The 17195-nt window shown below is 45.6% G+C and overlaps 1 protein-coding gene across 1 annotated transcript in view; it reads right to left on the minus strand.

The window, feature by feature from the left end:
- FAM13A (family with sequence similarity 13 member A) overlaps positions 1-17195 on the minus strand; it is a 131269-nt gene that overhangs the window by 56254 nt on the left and 57820 nt on the right. The window lies entirely within an intron of this gene.

The raw sequence follows: 17195 nt of genomic DNA on the forward strand, positions 1-17195 counted from the left end.
TGAATTTCTCTTCATTCTTCCACCAGAAAACAACAACAACAAATTGTTTATGAGTTCCCTCCACTCTCAGAGAACTCACATGCATGTTCCAGAATCTACTTCACTAGGGCTTGTCAAGCACTCCCAGTACCTTGGATAGAAAGTGATAACAAAGTCCAAAGGATCAGACTTATTTACGATACAACTCTACACATAACAAACGCTGGTTAATCTGTTAAAGAGAACACAGCGGCCATTCCAAAACCAGAAGAAAATGTGGTGGAATAGATATGGTGTTCTCAGGCTAAAATATTCAGTATTTGTGAAAGATCACAAGCAAACAAACCAGCGAGGTAAATTAAACAACCCCGATGATGACTGCAAATGAGACAGCCCATGCAGACAACTGCTGCTGCACAGGCTAGAAACAGAGCAGTCACACTCCCTTACCTCTGTCAGATGCACTTTCTAAAAATATTTGCGATGGCTTCACTCTTCCTCTGCCTTGATTTGTTTCAGCAAAGCGAGAGAGGTCACTGATCACAAACAAGGCCTGAGTGTGTACCTGCCTGCCTTATCTCCTACGGAAACTGGCAGATGCAATTGGCAAAGGCGGCCGCCACAGGTTTCAGCTTTGCACAGCTTTTGTTAGAACTGCAACAGACTGAGCTACAATAAATGAATTAAAACATACACTAACAGCATTAGAAATGCTCTAACTAGGAATCTAGGTTATTAAAGTAAGCTAACGCTATTCAGAAAACATATTAGCCTATTAGCAACAGAAGAGACAATCACTGGTGGATAGCTTGTTGGAAAATCAGTACTGCAACCCGTGTGACATTCACAGGTGCCTTTTACTGGGCAATATAGTACCTACTGCAGTGGAGGGTTCTACACGTTCAGCCTTCCACCTCTTCCCATGCAAAGAAACACAACGCTGATGCCCCCATTGTCACTCCCTTGCAGCAGGCCACCGTATCCCATCATGTGCCATTTCACAGACATCTATATATAGAATCATAGAATGGTTAGGGTTGGAAGGGACCTCGAAGATCATCTAGTTCCAACCCCCCTGCTATGGGCAGGGACACCCTCCGCTACACCAGGCTGCTCAAAGCCTCATCCAACCTGGCCTTATATAGAATAAAATGACACCGTACAGTATAGCTTGCTCTATGCAAGCACATTGCAAGATTTTTAGGAAGATGGACTCACAGCTTACGGATACGTTGGTAGACACAATACTTGGCTGCTCTAGTGACAAATGCTATTTAAATGTCACAGCTTCTTAACCAGAGCCTTTCTCCCTCTCCCAAGTTTGACACACCAGCCACACAGAGATGCATTCGTGCTGTTTCAGCAGCGGAGGGTTCCCGTGGCAGGCGCAGCACGGGCAGCTTGCAGCCAGAGAGAGCACAGAGCGGGGCATCTGCAGGAGACAGGCAGGAGAGAGTTCATCTGCCCAGAAAGGGAACCAAGTGTGATCGTTGCTGCCGACAGCTCATTCGCTTTCTTGAGAGGGGCCGACAAGGACACTCTCAGTTTGGGAAGTGCCCCGAGTCGCAGCACCTGAAAGTTGCCGCTACTTCGCTTGAGACCCAGCAACAGGAATCGTGCGCTGTGAGTTGTCCATGCCCTCAGCTGGAACAGCGGCATCAGCCTGTCCACCTCACAGGAGCCACAAGAATATTGCCACTCGTGCTAGTACTAACCATTATCAGGCATCACCCTTCCTGAAGCTGAAAAAAAATGCCCAAAGCCAGCAAGACCCTCTTCCATGGCAAAACTCTGCACTAAGAAGGGAGAAAACAATGTTCCAAGGGAAAGAACAGAAAAATAAAGGTGCAACCTGGAGAACGCGCTGTTGAGTGATCTGGGAGTCTGTGCTTGTCTGCCTCTAGGTACAAAGAAAGTTAGGTGCTAAAAGTACAGTATACAGACCCTAAAAATAGATCAAAGAGGTGGAAAAGAAGCCAGAATTTTGTGAATTTTTTTTTAACTGCAAAGCTCAAACAATTCTGTACCATGCTCAGGGTTCAATGGGAGTTTGGAGAAAAATCTTCAGTTTTAAAGTGCAGAGTGCGTTTCTAACCAATCGAGAGTAAATCTTTGCAACAACAAAAAACAGAGTCTAATTAGAGCTGCCCTGTGAAACCTATCTTCCCCTGGGGTGAACAGGCAAGTGCACAATAACAACCATTAGTTCAGCCCTTCACTAGGACAGTCCCAGACCATTGGGAAGACAAAAAGGTTAAAAATATCATGTGAGATTGGCCCTTCAAATAGAAACGATGCACTATGACTACTTCTTTAAGACATTCAAACTGCATTTCTGTTTCTCTGCAGTCATCAACATGGAACCCTGCGACTGCATTACTGCAATAGACTTCCTCCACATCCCTCTGCAGAGGACCCCACGCTTTAGCAAGGCAGAACAGTTTGGGCAGCAATTTCAGTTACTATTTCATCGTGTCCAAGTAAGCAGCTACTCCGCCGCTTCTGCTGAACCAGCACCACCACAGCGCTGAAACGGCACGCTAAATTACTTATGTACTGGTTTTGTAGATTACCTAAAGATCGATATTCTGACTGTTCGAATAAAACTGAGGAGGTATGGACCGCGTAATTTTAAGAACTGAAAGAGCAACACAAGAAAGAGACTAACGACTCAGTAAAAGGACTGTGTAGACTCCATCATCCCCCCAGCGGGTTTGTGCCTTCTTCCAAAAGCCATACTGCAGTTACCCCTGCCGTACCGCGGAGGAGCACATGCCAGCACTCGTCCGCACTCACAGCTGGTGCTGAAGGGAGGTGTGTCTCGACACTCTAGAAACAAAACAGCGTTTTCCTCCCAAAACTAAACCTCTCGCCCATGCCGTGCCGGCAGCTGCAAAGGCGGGGCACGCTGGGTGCGTGAACAGACACTATCGGCGGGGTGTGCGGAGGGGCAAGCCGGGCCGGGCTCCCTTACCGCATTACGGCCCCTGCGGCAGCCGAGCGGCGGGAGCAGGAGGTTTGCTCGGGCGCAGGGAGCCGTCAGAGCCCCCCGGCTCGCCGGGAGGCACCTAAATCCCTACAAACCTCTGAGCTGCTCCCACCCCACGGGAGGCTCCTCGCAAGCAGAAGGCTGCGTGGATTTCAGAGCGCTACATTGAGGCACAACCCACCCCCCCCGAAACCACACATTTCCCCCACTCCCGGAGCCCCGTTAATACATTGACCTGTTACACTGCCCGGGCAGCCGGGCCGGAGCGGCGCTGCCCTTCCCGGCAGGGCCGGAGTCCCGGCTCCCGCCGCGCCCCGGGCCGGCAGCCCGGCACAAGCCCCGCGCCCGCCCGCCCGCGCTGTGTTTCGGGCCGGGGCAGCCCCGGTGGCACACGTACCTCTGCAGGGGCATGACTTCGCAAGCCATGCTGGCCATGGGGCCACCGTGCCGTGCCGCGCCGCTCGCCGCGCCCGCAGTGTCGCCCGCGCCTCGCCGCGGGAAGCCGGAGGCGCGGCCCGGCCCCGGGGAGGGGCGAAGGGGCCGCCAGCCCCGGGTTGGCGGCCGACGCCGACCCGCCCCGCCGCCGAGCGCCCCGGCCCGGCCCCCTCTCGACGCCGTCGGAGGGCGGGGGACGCCCGGCCCGGTCCCGGCCCGCCCCAGCGGCCTCGGCAGGCAGGGTTAACCGAAGGAAGTTTACGATGTCCAGTTGGTCCTGCGAGAAATGCCACAAGCTGAGGCTAATGACTACAGGATACCTGTCAACATAAACACCCCCCAAGGTCTTCTGTGTCCCGTGTAGTAACTACAACCCCCTCCTTTCCAAATGTCACCCGGAGTGCAATGTAGTCAGTCACCCACAACCTCCATCCCCCTGGCCGTGGCGGCGCTGGGTGCTCTCCTGGGCGGGCAGGATGCCCACGGGCAGGGCACTGGGCAGCACCCAGCCCACCCGAAGCTCTACGATGCCATCGCCGGGGTGGTCCTCCTCTGCAAGCTGCACGGAGCCACAGTGCCACATACATGTGCCTTCACCCTGTGTCTATAGGGGCTGGCACAACTGGGTCTTTGGACTCACTGACCCTTTGCGTTGCAGTAGATGTGAGTGGGGTTCAGAGGGTTTGTGCCATAGTTGGCCAACCAATTCGGCTACACAGCAAAGAGGAGCATATAAAAACTCTTCCCTTAACATTGGAAATAATGAGATAGTGTTGCAGAAGCCAAACTTACTTTTACTGATGTTCCCAGCAGGCTACCCTCCAGCACTCCTGCTTCTACATCTGTGCCTGCTGACCAAGTACTGTTCTGAAATCACACCATTTTATTTGTTGGGTGGGAAGAGTGGTAACAAAAGAGCCCCACACAACAGGTGTGCCACTTTCTAGAACACAGCAGCCTTGGAAAACAAACAGTACAAAATCCCTAAGAAGGTCTTGCACTGAAACGTTTGATGGCTGCTGAAGGCATATACTTAAAGTTTTATTTTTCGCCTTTGCACCTCCTCTGCCCAGAACACTTAAGGAATTGCCTTAATAAAGGGGCTTAAGAGAATGGATCCTTTCAACATTTTAGGTGGTAAAAGACGAACAGCTAATTCTGGCACAGCTGGACATGCCAATCTTCAAAAAATTCAAGTCAATATTAACAGCACGGTCACTTTCAAGCCCAGTGAGGACTGGCACTGGTTTGTGAGAAAGCTGTGGCAAGAGCTTAGTACCTGTATGTTTAAGACTTCCATACAGATGTAGGTCAGGCGAATTAAACACAAGCCACACCAGCTTTCTGGAGAAGCAGCAGGCACTCACAGGTCAGCAGAAGGATGTCAGACAGTTTGCAGGGATGCCTAACAGATCTTGACCTCTCTCAGCAGGAGGCAGGAGCGTTTTCCATCTTAAAAACAAGAGCAGCAGGCTGCCGCAGCCTCACAAAGTGGCTGCAAGGAATAGAGACGCAGAGGTCAACCGAGCAGTGGCTCTGCTTCAGTACACTGAACTGTTTTAATATTTGCTCCTGTCAGCAGGCTGACTGCAAGAAGTGCATTAGTAACGCTCCTGCCCGTTGCCTCAGCACAAGCGCGTTCTGCTGCGGCACAGTCACGCCAGGCACAGCACAGGGCCCCTTTTTAGGAAAAGTCAGCAATGCTGATAAAGCACTCTGCCACTATGGTTTTGGGCTGCTCTTATCTGTGGCAATTAAATGAATATCTCAATGACTTCCCGTTAAATTAAATGTGCCATACGTGCTCTTAAGCAACTAAAACCACGAGGGAAAGATTTTACTCTGATACATAAAACTGCTTCGGTATAAAACAAAAGCACCTTGTACTGTTTCACAATTTGACAATAAATCAAATTGCCTCTTCCTGGCCAGTTGTCTTTTATACACACATGATTATTCATAGTTTATTATACTTCTATAAACTAAATGTTACCATCAGGATGCCAATAAAAAAAATATTAATTTTCCACATTTAACTAAGGATCCATCTACATGGGGAAGGAGTCAGGGTTCTCCAGAGCAGCTTGCTGAATAAACAGAAGTGGAATAACTCAAATAGCTGCTGTAAGATTAATTTATGAAATCGCTTCAGTGAAGAAGATTAGTTCATGGCATCCTGCTAAAATAAACCAGATGCCTTGGAGAACATTAAAGTTGCCCAGGGCTCTCTGGGCCATCAGCACCTTCAGATCCACCTTCTGCTCTTGTCCTCTTCTTCTGGAGTTCCCTTGATGGGGTATCAGTTTTCTCCTCTCCTTCCTCGTCTGCCTCTTTAACACTTCCAAACCATCACAACTAAGAAGAGTTACCCTCGCTCACGTTTCCCTGCCCACTCACTGTCACGCAACTTCAACACCCATTAAAAGAAAGGACATAAAAGACAAAAAAATGCAGCTAGACTTTTGCTAGCACTCCTGGTTTCCCAAGGCTCTGATGATTTCTGGAGCAGCTGCTGATATTGCAATAAAATATTTTAAAACATGGAGATATGTCAAAGAGAGTGAAATTTTAAAAAGTACTCTGGGGCACAGTGGCCACCTGTCGGTAGGAGCAGTAGTACTTGCTACTCAAACAGTGGGAAATCGCCCCACAGTGCACATCACCTTACTTCAGTTTGCATCATCTCAACGGGCTCTTTGAATCTCTCACCCTGCTGAATGAGCACACAACTCCTTAAATCTTCACCTCCCCTTGTTCATGGGTATGGATCACAAATGGTGTATTTGTGGTACAAAGCAGACAGACAAAAGCTGCCAGAAAACTGCAGTCTTATCTCCAAACAATATCACTTTCCTCTCACAGATGTTTACATTAAAGCCACCTTGCTACTTGACGGAGGCAGGAATTCCTACCCTCCCCCTGCCCTCTTACGCCCTTTTTAACTTGCATAATTCGAGCCGGGTTATCGCGTATAAAACCTGGGATTATACAACGTTTTGTTTCGCATTTGTTTGTACTTGCTGAATTTGTTCTCCCATGTTAAACACAGAAAACAAAACCTCTTCTGCAAGTTTCATACAATTCTTGCATTCCTATTGCTCAGAAAGGCCAAACTCATCTGTCAGCAGCAACAATGCACTGCAGTGGCTATTTATGGTACCACCAAACATACATACAGAGGATGGAGGAAAAAACCCTCTCTCAGGACAAACACAGCATCCTCTCCACTGACTGTATGCAAATAGTTCAAGAAAATAGACAGGAAATAACAATAAAAATTATAAAGCCCCCTAAAATACCAATGCATACCGCCACCTTTCAGCATCTATGCCAAGGAAACACCTCGGTTCAAACTATTTGATTTGCAAATTTCTTACTGAGATTCAGCAAAGGAAAAAAGACACTGGCTGAAACTAAATATGAATAATCAGTTTTCTCCACCACCATAAACGTTTAAAGAATGAACACAGGTTTGGAAAGGAAGCGTCCTGTCAATCATCATTACAGAAGTGCTTTCTCCTCTTTCTTTCCTTTTTATACTTAGTTGCACACCAAGTAATTTTCTCAGCATATAAAACAACAAGAGAAGAGGATCTGTGAACAGCACCAGAGGATATGAGATGTAAGTGATCTAGACAATGGATTTTATGAGGATGTGGCTCTGTCTGCCTCCTGAAAAGCAGTCATCTCTTGCCTCACTACATTGTCATACACAAATTAGATAGTATTTAAAAAGAAAAAAAGAAAAAGAAAACATCTTGCCTGGTCTGATAAAATCTGAGTTTTTTTAAGATGCTGGAGTTCTGCTCAATACCATCACTGTATTCCCACAGCATTTACTAAGTTACGCAATAATTTCCTCCTGGCAGAAACACAAAGTGGAAAGCAAAGGTATCATCAGACTGAAAATTCAAGAACGTACTTTTCAAAATACCACCAATACAAAATTGTAAATGCTGTTATTTATGTACACGTACATGCGTTGATACGTCAATTTTTCTCTTTAGAGGATCCATGCATATAAACATCTGCAATTACAAATGATAAATAGCCTGGAAAACATCCCGCAGGCCAGAAGATTTGTGTGCACACATGCAATAAGCAAGTCACATGTAAACAGAAACCATATTTGGAAACTGTAGCCCTTCATGTCCAAACAAAGCAGACAAACGATTAAATAGGCCCTGTCCAAAAGAGCACAAACAGGAAGAAAGAGCAACTAATATGTCAAAAACTTAACTTAGTAAAAGGGGAATCCTCAGAAAGGAGGCGACTACTAACAGTGACTTTCCAAGGCTGGTACTCAGCCCTGTATCACTTAATGCTTTAATCAACGATCTGAAAGGAAATGTAAAATAAGACAAGTGGTTCTTTTTGTACGTGGTGTGCAAGCAAGCATTAGCAGTTTCCATACAGACATACATGAGCCAAATCTGGGAACAATATGCGAGATGACAGGTCCCACCAGGAGATAAAAAGTCACGCCAGATCTGCACTTCTATACAAGCCCTGAGAGACTGTGAGGCTAAAGAAAGTAACATTGCCCTCGGAGACATGGATATCGTGTGGAAAAGGTGTATTATGTCTGTATTTCCTGTGGGTGGTTGCTAGAGAAGATTTTGAGCAGTCAGGAATTCTCATTCTCAAGCAAGTTGTGAAAAATGGAAGAGTGCTCAGAGACAACCCATGAAGGGAACACAAAAACTAAACACCACGTTTAGTGCTTTTCAAAGAAAACAGCCTATGCATACATGAAACATTAATATTTGACCTAGTACTCACATGCTGAATAAGATCCAATGGCTGGGAGTCAAAGACAGACAAATTATGACTAGAAATTAGATGTTTTTAATGGTGAGAATAACTAACTACTGACACAATTCATCAAAGACGACGGTGAATTTTTATCGTTCTTACAACTTACGGTTGCCTCTGTTTAGGATCTCCAAGCCTCAGACAATCTGCCCAGATGTAATTTGCAGAATTCTCTTACTTAGTTTCTTAACTAGTACTCCTCTTGTCCAAAACAGAAGCAGGTTTCTCTCAGCTGACTTCGTTTTACCCCTTTTATTTTCTGCACTGGCATAGAAATGCAAGTATTGTTGGCATAACCCGAGGGAATATACTCTTTTTTTTCACTGTAGCTCTTCTGTTCCTTCCTGCAACTTGGAGGCCAAATTACCTTTTAAACAAAGCTAGTTAAAATCTTTTAAGGAGGAAACGTATTCCAGAATTGTTCCTTAAACTTGCTGGGACAGAGAAAAGTAAACATCACACTGAAAGCTTCTCAGAGCTTCAAGTTCTCAGTGTTCCTCATCTCGGCCAACAGATAAGCATGCAAGCACATTTCCCATTGAGAGGGACACTCCAAGCTCCGGGGAGATCTGGATTAACTGCTGTGGCTGCTCTTCATTAAGCAGCAGTGTCCTTTGCAAGCACTGCCACACCCGCTTGTCCGCTGCTTTAACTTGTTCCAAAGGACTCTCGCTCCGTGGGATAGCCCAGAAATTATTTCTTGGCCTCCCTCCTGGAGAAGGGGGAGGATTGGGAGTAGGTTCCTAAAGGGTTTTCTGGGAAAGCATCAAATAATGAATGGTTGTGCTAGCTAATCTGCTGTGGGAACAGGGTAAAGCATGCTGTGCAACAGGTCACTAGTTTCTTCATTTGCACCAGTTAGCTGAACTGCCAGAGCACGGGAGAGCAAGCAAACAAGCAGGAATCCGGTCATGTACAAGTTATTTTCAAAGCAGGCTTTTTCCAAAGCTCTGCTAATCTAATGAAATTCCTAAATATTAATGTCTAATGAAATTTCTTCCACTCCTCTAAACCGTTACTTTTATAAAACAGTCTGCTCAAAGACCCTTTAAAAATTCAGCTGTTTCAGACCAATGAAAATGTTTGCCACAGAAAACACTGAAAAAAAAAAGCATTCATTGGTCAGGAAAAAGATGCCAAAAATTTTTAAATGAGCACTTGGTACTCCCTGCATTATTTACATGCCCTACCAAAAAATGTCACTGGTTTCACACTTTCCCACTGTCCAAAAACATCCTTCCCATCCTCTACAAAATTACTATCCCTTGAAATTCGTGCCTCTGCACCCACCTCATTTCCCGCTTTCTAAAGCACCTTTAAGCGAAATGCTGGCAGTTCAGCCTTAGCCTTACAAAAATAACACCTATATCAGAGGAGGCTGAGCGAAGCGGAGGAGCGGGCCACACCATTCACGTGGGTGCACACGGCTTTTTACTCCACCGAAAGATAAACCGCTGTCCGTGTGGGCAAGGGAGGCGGTCTGGCAGAGTTACCACTCCAGAAAAACCCTCTAGAAATAGCTCCGCTTCTTCCTCTAATGACGTGACTGAAGAGAGTCCACTCCTTGCACAAGTGCCCCAGCAGCCAGCCTGGCTCCCGGGAGAGGTGGTGGGAAAAGACGACTTGGCAGGAGAGATCGACTCCGCCTGCGAAGCACTAAGAGAAGAGTGAGGTGGGTGACAATAACTCCGTCTCTCTGCCTAGAGCTGAAAGATGCATCTGCCATGGAAGCAAGAGAGATTCTGGCTAAAAGACAACTGTGAACAGATCGATTAAAACCCCGACTGTATTTGACCAGAGCACAGCCCTCTCAGGCCAGTCCCAGGGCTTTTTCCTGCACCCAGCTGTGCGTACATCAACAAACATGAATTATTTTTTATGGGCAGCCAGATACGACGAGCTGGGCTCCATCAGTGCAGCTCACTGCCGTGCCCCTCATTTGCAACATCAGCTTTGAGTCTAACCGCTCCATATGTCTCCAGGCTGCACGAACACGCTCCTATCCTGCTGCAGGCCAGTCTGAGCAATATTAGGAGGGGCACAACTGGATACTGAAAGGAAATAAAAGCTCAGCATAAGCCCCCATTTAGTTATCAGGAACATTAAGAATGACACGAGAAAATTCTGTAAACTTGCAACTTCCCAACCCACCTTCATAGTCCTGGGAAAAATCCAAGTTTTTCTATGCAAGGGGCATAAATCCAGCAAAAGCTAATGAGATTTTAGAGGAAAACTTATTTTCTGTGATGCTCAGTAGCCCTCTCAAAGGGGTAGTCACTTTATTTTTTTTTCAATTTGAGACTTTCTAGAGTTTCGGGGTGTTTCTTTTTTTTGAAGGAAACATATAGAGATTTTATAAAACATGGTGCACTGTGAGCAATGCTCCCAAGAGAGTAATCATTTCATGGTGGTTAGGTGGTTCCTAACCATAATACAGGACAATAAAAATATTATTTTATTAGATATTAATCTCTCTCTACATGACTCAAACTTTCTGAATGCAGAGAGCTTGGAGACTGTGAAAGGGCCTGAGGAACTGGTGGTGGAATCTCTTGTTTCCAGGAGTCCTGTCAAAGCCTTAATGACTGGAATAACATCCAAGTAGCTTTTAGTAATTTCTTTGCAATTACCTTTGCAGTCATTCCTAGTGCAAATACACGTCCTGCAGCAGGTGCAGAATGAAAAGGAAAGCTTTGGAACAGAAACCGAACTATCTTCACATTTCCTAACTGCAGCCCTCTCAGGCCAGGAGGAAGGCACTGAGCCAAGGTGAGAAAGTGCACTTTGTAGATAAGGAGTCAGCTTGGGATCACGTTCCTCACAACAGATAAAATGAGAGGAAATCTCTCATGGCCACTGACTGGGAAAGAGGAGGACTTCACAACACCGAAACAGCTCGGAAACAAACAGATGCAAGCAAAGTGACAGGAGCACTGAGTGACAACCCTGCCCAGCCACCCCCACCCTTTTCTTATTAGACAGCCAGCTGACCACTTTGATTCAAAATATACGTGTGTCGTGGGAAGTCACAGCTGAACTCCATCAGCCTACACCGCAATGTGCTGAACGCAACATCAACGCGTAGTTCTTTCAGCTGAACCGGGAAATTGTAGCAGCAAACGAGCCTGGCTGAGAACTCAGTGACCTCTGCCCGCTGATCTTCCTGTGGGCACAGGCCCAGGTCCCCTCTGGGAAGCCGCACGGGAAGGAGAACCTCACAGCTTCAGGTGGTAGAAAACCGCTTGCTCGGCACAGCTACCGGAAACAAGTCACGCTACGCTGAACCTCCTCAGCTGAACAATGCACCAGGAGCTTCAGGAGACAGGCTATGAAAGCTGCAGGAGAGGGAACCACTCACTCACTGGGGTAAAAATAAGTCAAGTCAGTGCAGAGGCTCTACCTCTTCCCTAACTGGTAGTAAGGCAGGTTACTGATGGGCATCTGAGGTTTTGTGAACACAAATCTTAAAAGCAAAAAGATTTCCAAGGCTGGTTTAAATTCCTTATTATTCACTGTGTGTTCTCCCATCAGAGGTCACCAATCCTTTTGTTTGAAAAGAACCTCAAAATTGTCACAGATGTTTGCACCTTTTTTCCTACAGCAAAATCTACTGTCTGACCCAGCTGGTATCAGGAAGCCACCAGCCTCATGAGATGAAGGGACATTCTCCTCACAGCCAAAAGCTGATACAAAACAAATGAACAAGATGACAACATAAAGAATCCTTCTAGCTGAGAGGGCAATGCCTGAGATACAGCAAGGGAGTCAGTTTTTTTCAGTTTTATTACTCAATTGCTGTGAACTTACTGTAGTCCCTTTCTGGTTTCTAAGGCTGCTGGATGCTGTCCCAGGAAACAGGAAAAGCTAATATACTTGGCTCATGGACTGAAAGAAGAACTTTTGTTTCCATATGCACATTAAGGCATTAAAGTGCTGCTTTCTACACCTAACAGGTGTTAGATCTTTGTTTCATTCATGATTCTTGTTGTTTCCAAGATGAACCTCCGCTTCTGTGGCAGAGGTCAGGGCATCAGATTCAAAATGTTCTCCATCACACCAGCCGTAATTTGTCACCAGGTAAATTTTGTATAGAGAGGCAAAGATAAGATGACTAGAGGTAAATAGGAAGGTTAGAACAGTGTAATCGACAAAGCCTAATCTAAAGGAGTAACCTGTGCAGGGTGGGAGAGGGCAAATGCTTGGAAAAGTAAACTGAATTACACCCAGGTGACTTGCATGGAAAAAATCCTACATAATTACCTGTTACTGTGACTGTCATTACGTCTTGGCTATAGAGAGGCGAGAAGAACCCAGAAAGAGCTGAGACCACACCCTGACTCGCCATTCACAGTCACCTACCTTGGAGAGACACATAAATCACATGTCTTTGTGGCTGTGTTTTTAGAAAACTGAACGCTTTTCTTAACAACTCATTATGTAAGGCAGTTGCTAGTGCCAGCATCTCACAATGCAAGAAAGAAGGGAATTGATTGCATAGGAGGGTGGAGACAAATGTACTCTCAAAGTTAAATGAGTCAGCTTGGAAAAACTAACTCAACACAACCTAAAGAGAGAAAAGTGACAAACAGCAACAATACCCCACATAAAAAAGTGCCCTCTGAGGACTCACAGCAGGGCCCACCAGAGGCGGCTGCTGGACGATGCACAAAGCAACCGCCCTCACCACTTCCCACCGACCTCACTCCAGACCTTTGCTCCCTTCCTGAGCAGTTTTCTCGAAGAATCCAGGGCTGTTGCAGGGCAGCCCTGCCTGCTGCCTGGCTGCAATCCCTTATGTAAACCTGGCAGCAAGGCTCCTGAGTGATAAGGCAAATTATTACTTTGGATAGGGACTGAATGTACTGCCATGACAGACTTCAAAAACAAAAAAACCCCAAACCTAAACAAAAATAGTCGGCTAAGCAAACAACATCAGCCCCCCTGCTTGATTTGTTCTGGCAACAACAGTCACCCAAGTTCTTATCACATGCCAGAGGATAATGGTAAGTTTTGGCTTGCCTTGGTTTTAAACCGCAGCTGCTAAAAGAAAAGCCAACAAATAGGGAAAGTGTTTATAGTAAGCACAAACTTCTCGGTGTACAAATACACGTGTTTTCATACCTCAGCAATTAACAGCGAGAACACAGAGTGTCATTAAGAAGAGGGTGCAGCAGGGTACATTAACCCACCCTTACTTTAGGGAGGCTACTACAGCATGTGACCTCTTTATTTGCAGGACATAGGCCAGATATAAGGATCTTTGTGAACAAAAGGTTGATATAAACAAACCTTCTTTTTGAGAACACACACATTAGCAAGTCAGCACAGGGTATCAGCACTGGCAAATCTCATTGCAGCTGTGACTGCAGCCACAAACAGGAATTTATGATCTTTGGCACACAAAGACATGGCTAGAAAGTACTGGAGAAGGCAGCTTGCTTACAGAACTGCTGTGGTTGCTCTAACGAGCTGCACAACGTTTTTCACAAAGTTTGGCCGCCGTACACATGCATCCATTCCCCAGCACTTGACCACTATTAGCAAGAAAGGGTAACCAGGTTGCACTCCTTAGATCACTATTTCCACCTAGGGAACATGCACTGAGCCCAGCAGCACCGCAAACAGCAGGGTGCCTTCCACTGAGGGATCCTCCTTCAAGACAGTATCAGCACTGCAAAGAGATGCAGCTCCAACAAGTGCCAGAATAGCCACATACAGCAAAGCCTATTTCAGTGCCTTTTACCAGGCAAGAAATCCAGGACGGTGACAACAAATGTTTGCAGACAGCATGCACCTCTGAGCCAGCATCAGGAAAGACGTTTCTGCTCACCATCAACAATCCCGTGCCTCACATTTTGGCTGCTGGAAGCATTTTCCCTCCTGCCTGAAGGCTATCCCTTTTTTTTCGCTTGTATATGAAGTTCAGCACAAAAGGCTAAGAGCATTGCTTGCAAGAAGCCGTCCTACCTTCGTATCCACTTAAATCTTAATATATCCTACTGCTGAAGTAAAATCCATTTGAATCTGTTATTTGAAGCACTTAAGTTTTAGCACCTCTAGGGATGTCCGAAGTCGCTCCAGTTCCTACTGGAGTTATGTATGCCCCTTTTGACCCAGAGCTTTAAGCAGACGTTTTCCTCCTAGACAGTAGAAAGCAAGAGGGACCCAAAAAGGGACTCAGCTTCACAGAGCTGCAAGTTCACCCTAGTCCCCTCTCACCAAGGGTCTAGTAAGGCCCCAGGGAGCTCATTCCCTCCTGCCTATAGCCTAGTCACAAAGTTGCTGCCTCCCTCAGCTCCTGAGGTTGGTGGTGTGGGTCTTGTGGCTCTTAACCAGGTAAAGATAAAGTATGTGGTTCCCAGGGTCCGGAAGTTTGGCTGCCCTGCACAGGAGCTCTTGCAAAAATGAGATAAGCCTCACAGAAATATTTAACAGGCTGCATATGGCCTGCAGACTTTTATCCTTCTTTCAGAGGACTGGTGTCTTCTCTCCTGCTCCTTCCTTTCTTTCTTTCTTCACTGTTTTGGAATTTACTCAAAGACTGCATTACAGTTACGTTTTTCTGCTACTGCATAATTAGCAGTTTGCCCTTGGCACACAGCTATAATAATGAGGTAATTTTCAAGAGAACACATACATTATGTGCTAATGGGGATTATGGATACATATTATTAATCCACCTATTTTGGTCAGAAAAAAGAATTTATCAATTTTACAAATACAATTAGCTTAAGATAACAGTTGTGAACAGCAGGTGACACAGACTTTACGTTCTGCAATATGTTTTGACTGCAAGTGATATTTCATATATTTGAAATGACAGCAGCACCTTCAAAAAATTCGTGTGATGAGGAGTATCATATCTGTAAGGAGGCACAGCATGTGTTTCAATATTTAAAAAACTGGTAAGCCATTCTAGAAGACAGAGTCACAACTGTAGCTGCTACTTAATATGCATATCTTCATTTTAAGGTCAACTGTATTAAGACAAATACTGAGAGGTATTTTAAAGAGTGTAAAAAATTAATAATCAACCAGAAGTCTCTCATTTTCTCCCTGAAGACCTCTGCTCTAGTGTCAAATGAAACTGATTGAAGATTTATTAAAGATTACGGTCCTTGCTGGAGGAGGCCTTACGGGCTTAGTGTATGTGGTTATTTCTTCACTGTTAAACTGGTGAGCCTGCTAAAGGTGGAGTTCTGCAACTACCGTCCTGTGTAGCCCTTCATCCTCTTCTAATCCACCCATATCATGGTATCTAAGCATGGAAAGGGAACAAACCACAAGCATTTTCATGAAACAGCAAATGATTATCATTTCCAAGAACAACCTTTATTCTTTTCTAACAAAGATCATATGATAGCTGGGCAGATACAGTCATTTCGCTAAAATGTATCTGATAATTACATATAATTAATGATAACATTTATTTAAGAACTGTTAGTACCTTGTGACACAAAACCCCCCAACAAGAATAGCAGCATGTTTGCAAAGCACTTTATAGTCTAGGTCAGATGCCAGAGTCCTGCTGAAAAAGGTGAAAACTCCTAATGTAGCCTTGCACTGAGATAACACCAGGTAATATCTCACTGTGAGCTTAGATTACAAAGGAGAGAAACAAGACTGCCTTAAAAGCATGTTTAAAACCATTCTTGATATATCAGAGCAATACGTTAATGCCAGGGAACTGGGGTTTCCGACTGTTGCACGGACAGCTCGCTCTCAAACGTGTTAGGTCTGCTAGAGACCTCTCTCCCCTCTTCCTCTTAGGGGTGGCACAGGGCCTCCTCTCCATCCTATCCTGCCCAACAACCTGCCATCCCAGAGGTGGGTAGAAAACAGCAAGCACTACCTACTCCTCCTTCAGCAGCAGCAGTAGATCACTGACAGAAAAGTACTGGAAGCTAACGACAGTTCAGATACTCAATCCGATTAGGTAAATATGTACAGAAGTGTGATACAGGACCAAAAACTAGGGCATTCTTGAAAAAAAATGGGATTGCAAGAGAATTCGTTTCTACAGCTTATTAATTTCCCAGATAAAATTAGAGATGCAGACATCTTTCATCTCAAGGCCTGAGCATGGAGATTAGGCTTTCGCTTTATTACAAACACATCTCATTTGGTGCTCATGTCCTGTGCCAGTATTGGCCCAACTGTCCCATACTCCAACAGTACTCTTCTAAGGAATTACACATTGATGGGAAAGTATGAATTCCTACAGCAAATAATTACGTCTTTTGGGGATTCTCCTAAAGAATCACAATTTTTTGGGGCACCTCATGAAGTACATTAGTCACAGATGCCTGCCCAGACACAAGACACAGCAGTCCCTTGTTTCAACTCTCGAGAACTTGATTTCCCTTTACATCTTGCAACACGTAGTGAAGTACAGGCAGGGGCACACTCTCTGCCAACCTCCAGCATACCAATGCAAGAGGCCGTAACTCCTGACCTAGCCTCACCTGCTTGGCCCTGTCTAGCTAGTAGAACTGTATTGCCTTCTGAATTTTGCCAGTTAACCTGCTTTGGTAATTGTTTCCTAACTTATCTCAGTCAAAAGCAGCTGGATTAATGAAGACATGTAAACAAACCTGATGTCTTTCTGGCTGCAGGAGTTTTGGAGGCAGGCTTGGGGCAGCAAACCACACAGCTGACACAGCTAGAAGTTAAAAAGCATGTGTGCCAGCAAGGGCTAGAAACCGAATCTGGTATCTATGCTTCACCACCTTCCTTATGATTCAAAATCTGGTGTTAGCGCATAATTTTCTAACTTGTCTCACCATTCTTATGAATCAAAATCTGGTGCTAGTGCAAGTTTGCTAACTTGTAAGCTGAGTGCTGGCTGTCTGTCTGCACTAGTGCTGAGAATAGCACCCGTCTCCTGCTTACACAGTGAAGTCACTCAGTTACGTGTCTGGCAGCACTGCTTCTGCTTTGTGTTCTGCATTGGTACGCAGAGACATTGCGGTGTCGT

The sequence above is a fragment of the Tauraco erythrolophus genome, chromosome 5 (assembly GCF_009769465.1).
Source record: "Tauraco erythrolophus isolate bTauEry1 chromosome 5, bTauEry1.pri, whole genome shotgun sequence".
Lineage (NCBI taxonomy): Eukaryota > Metazoa > Chordata > Aves > Musophagiformes > Musophagidae > Tauraco > Tauraco erythrolophus.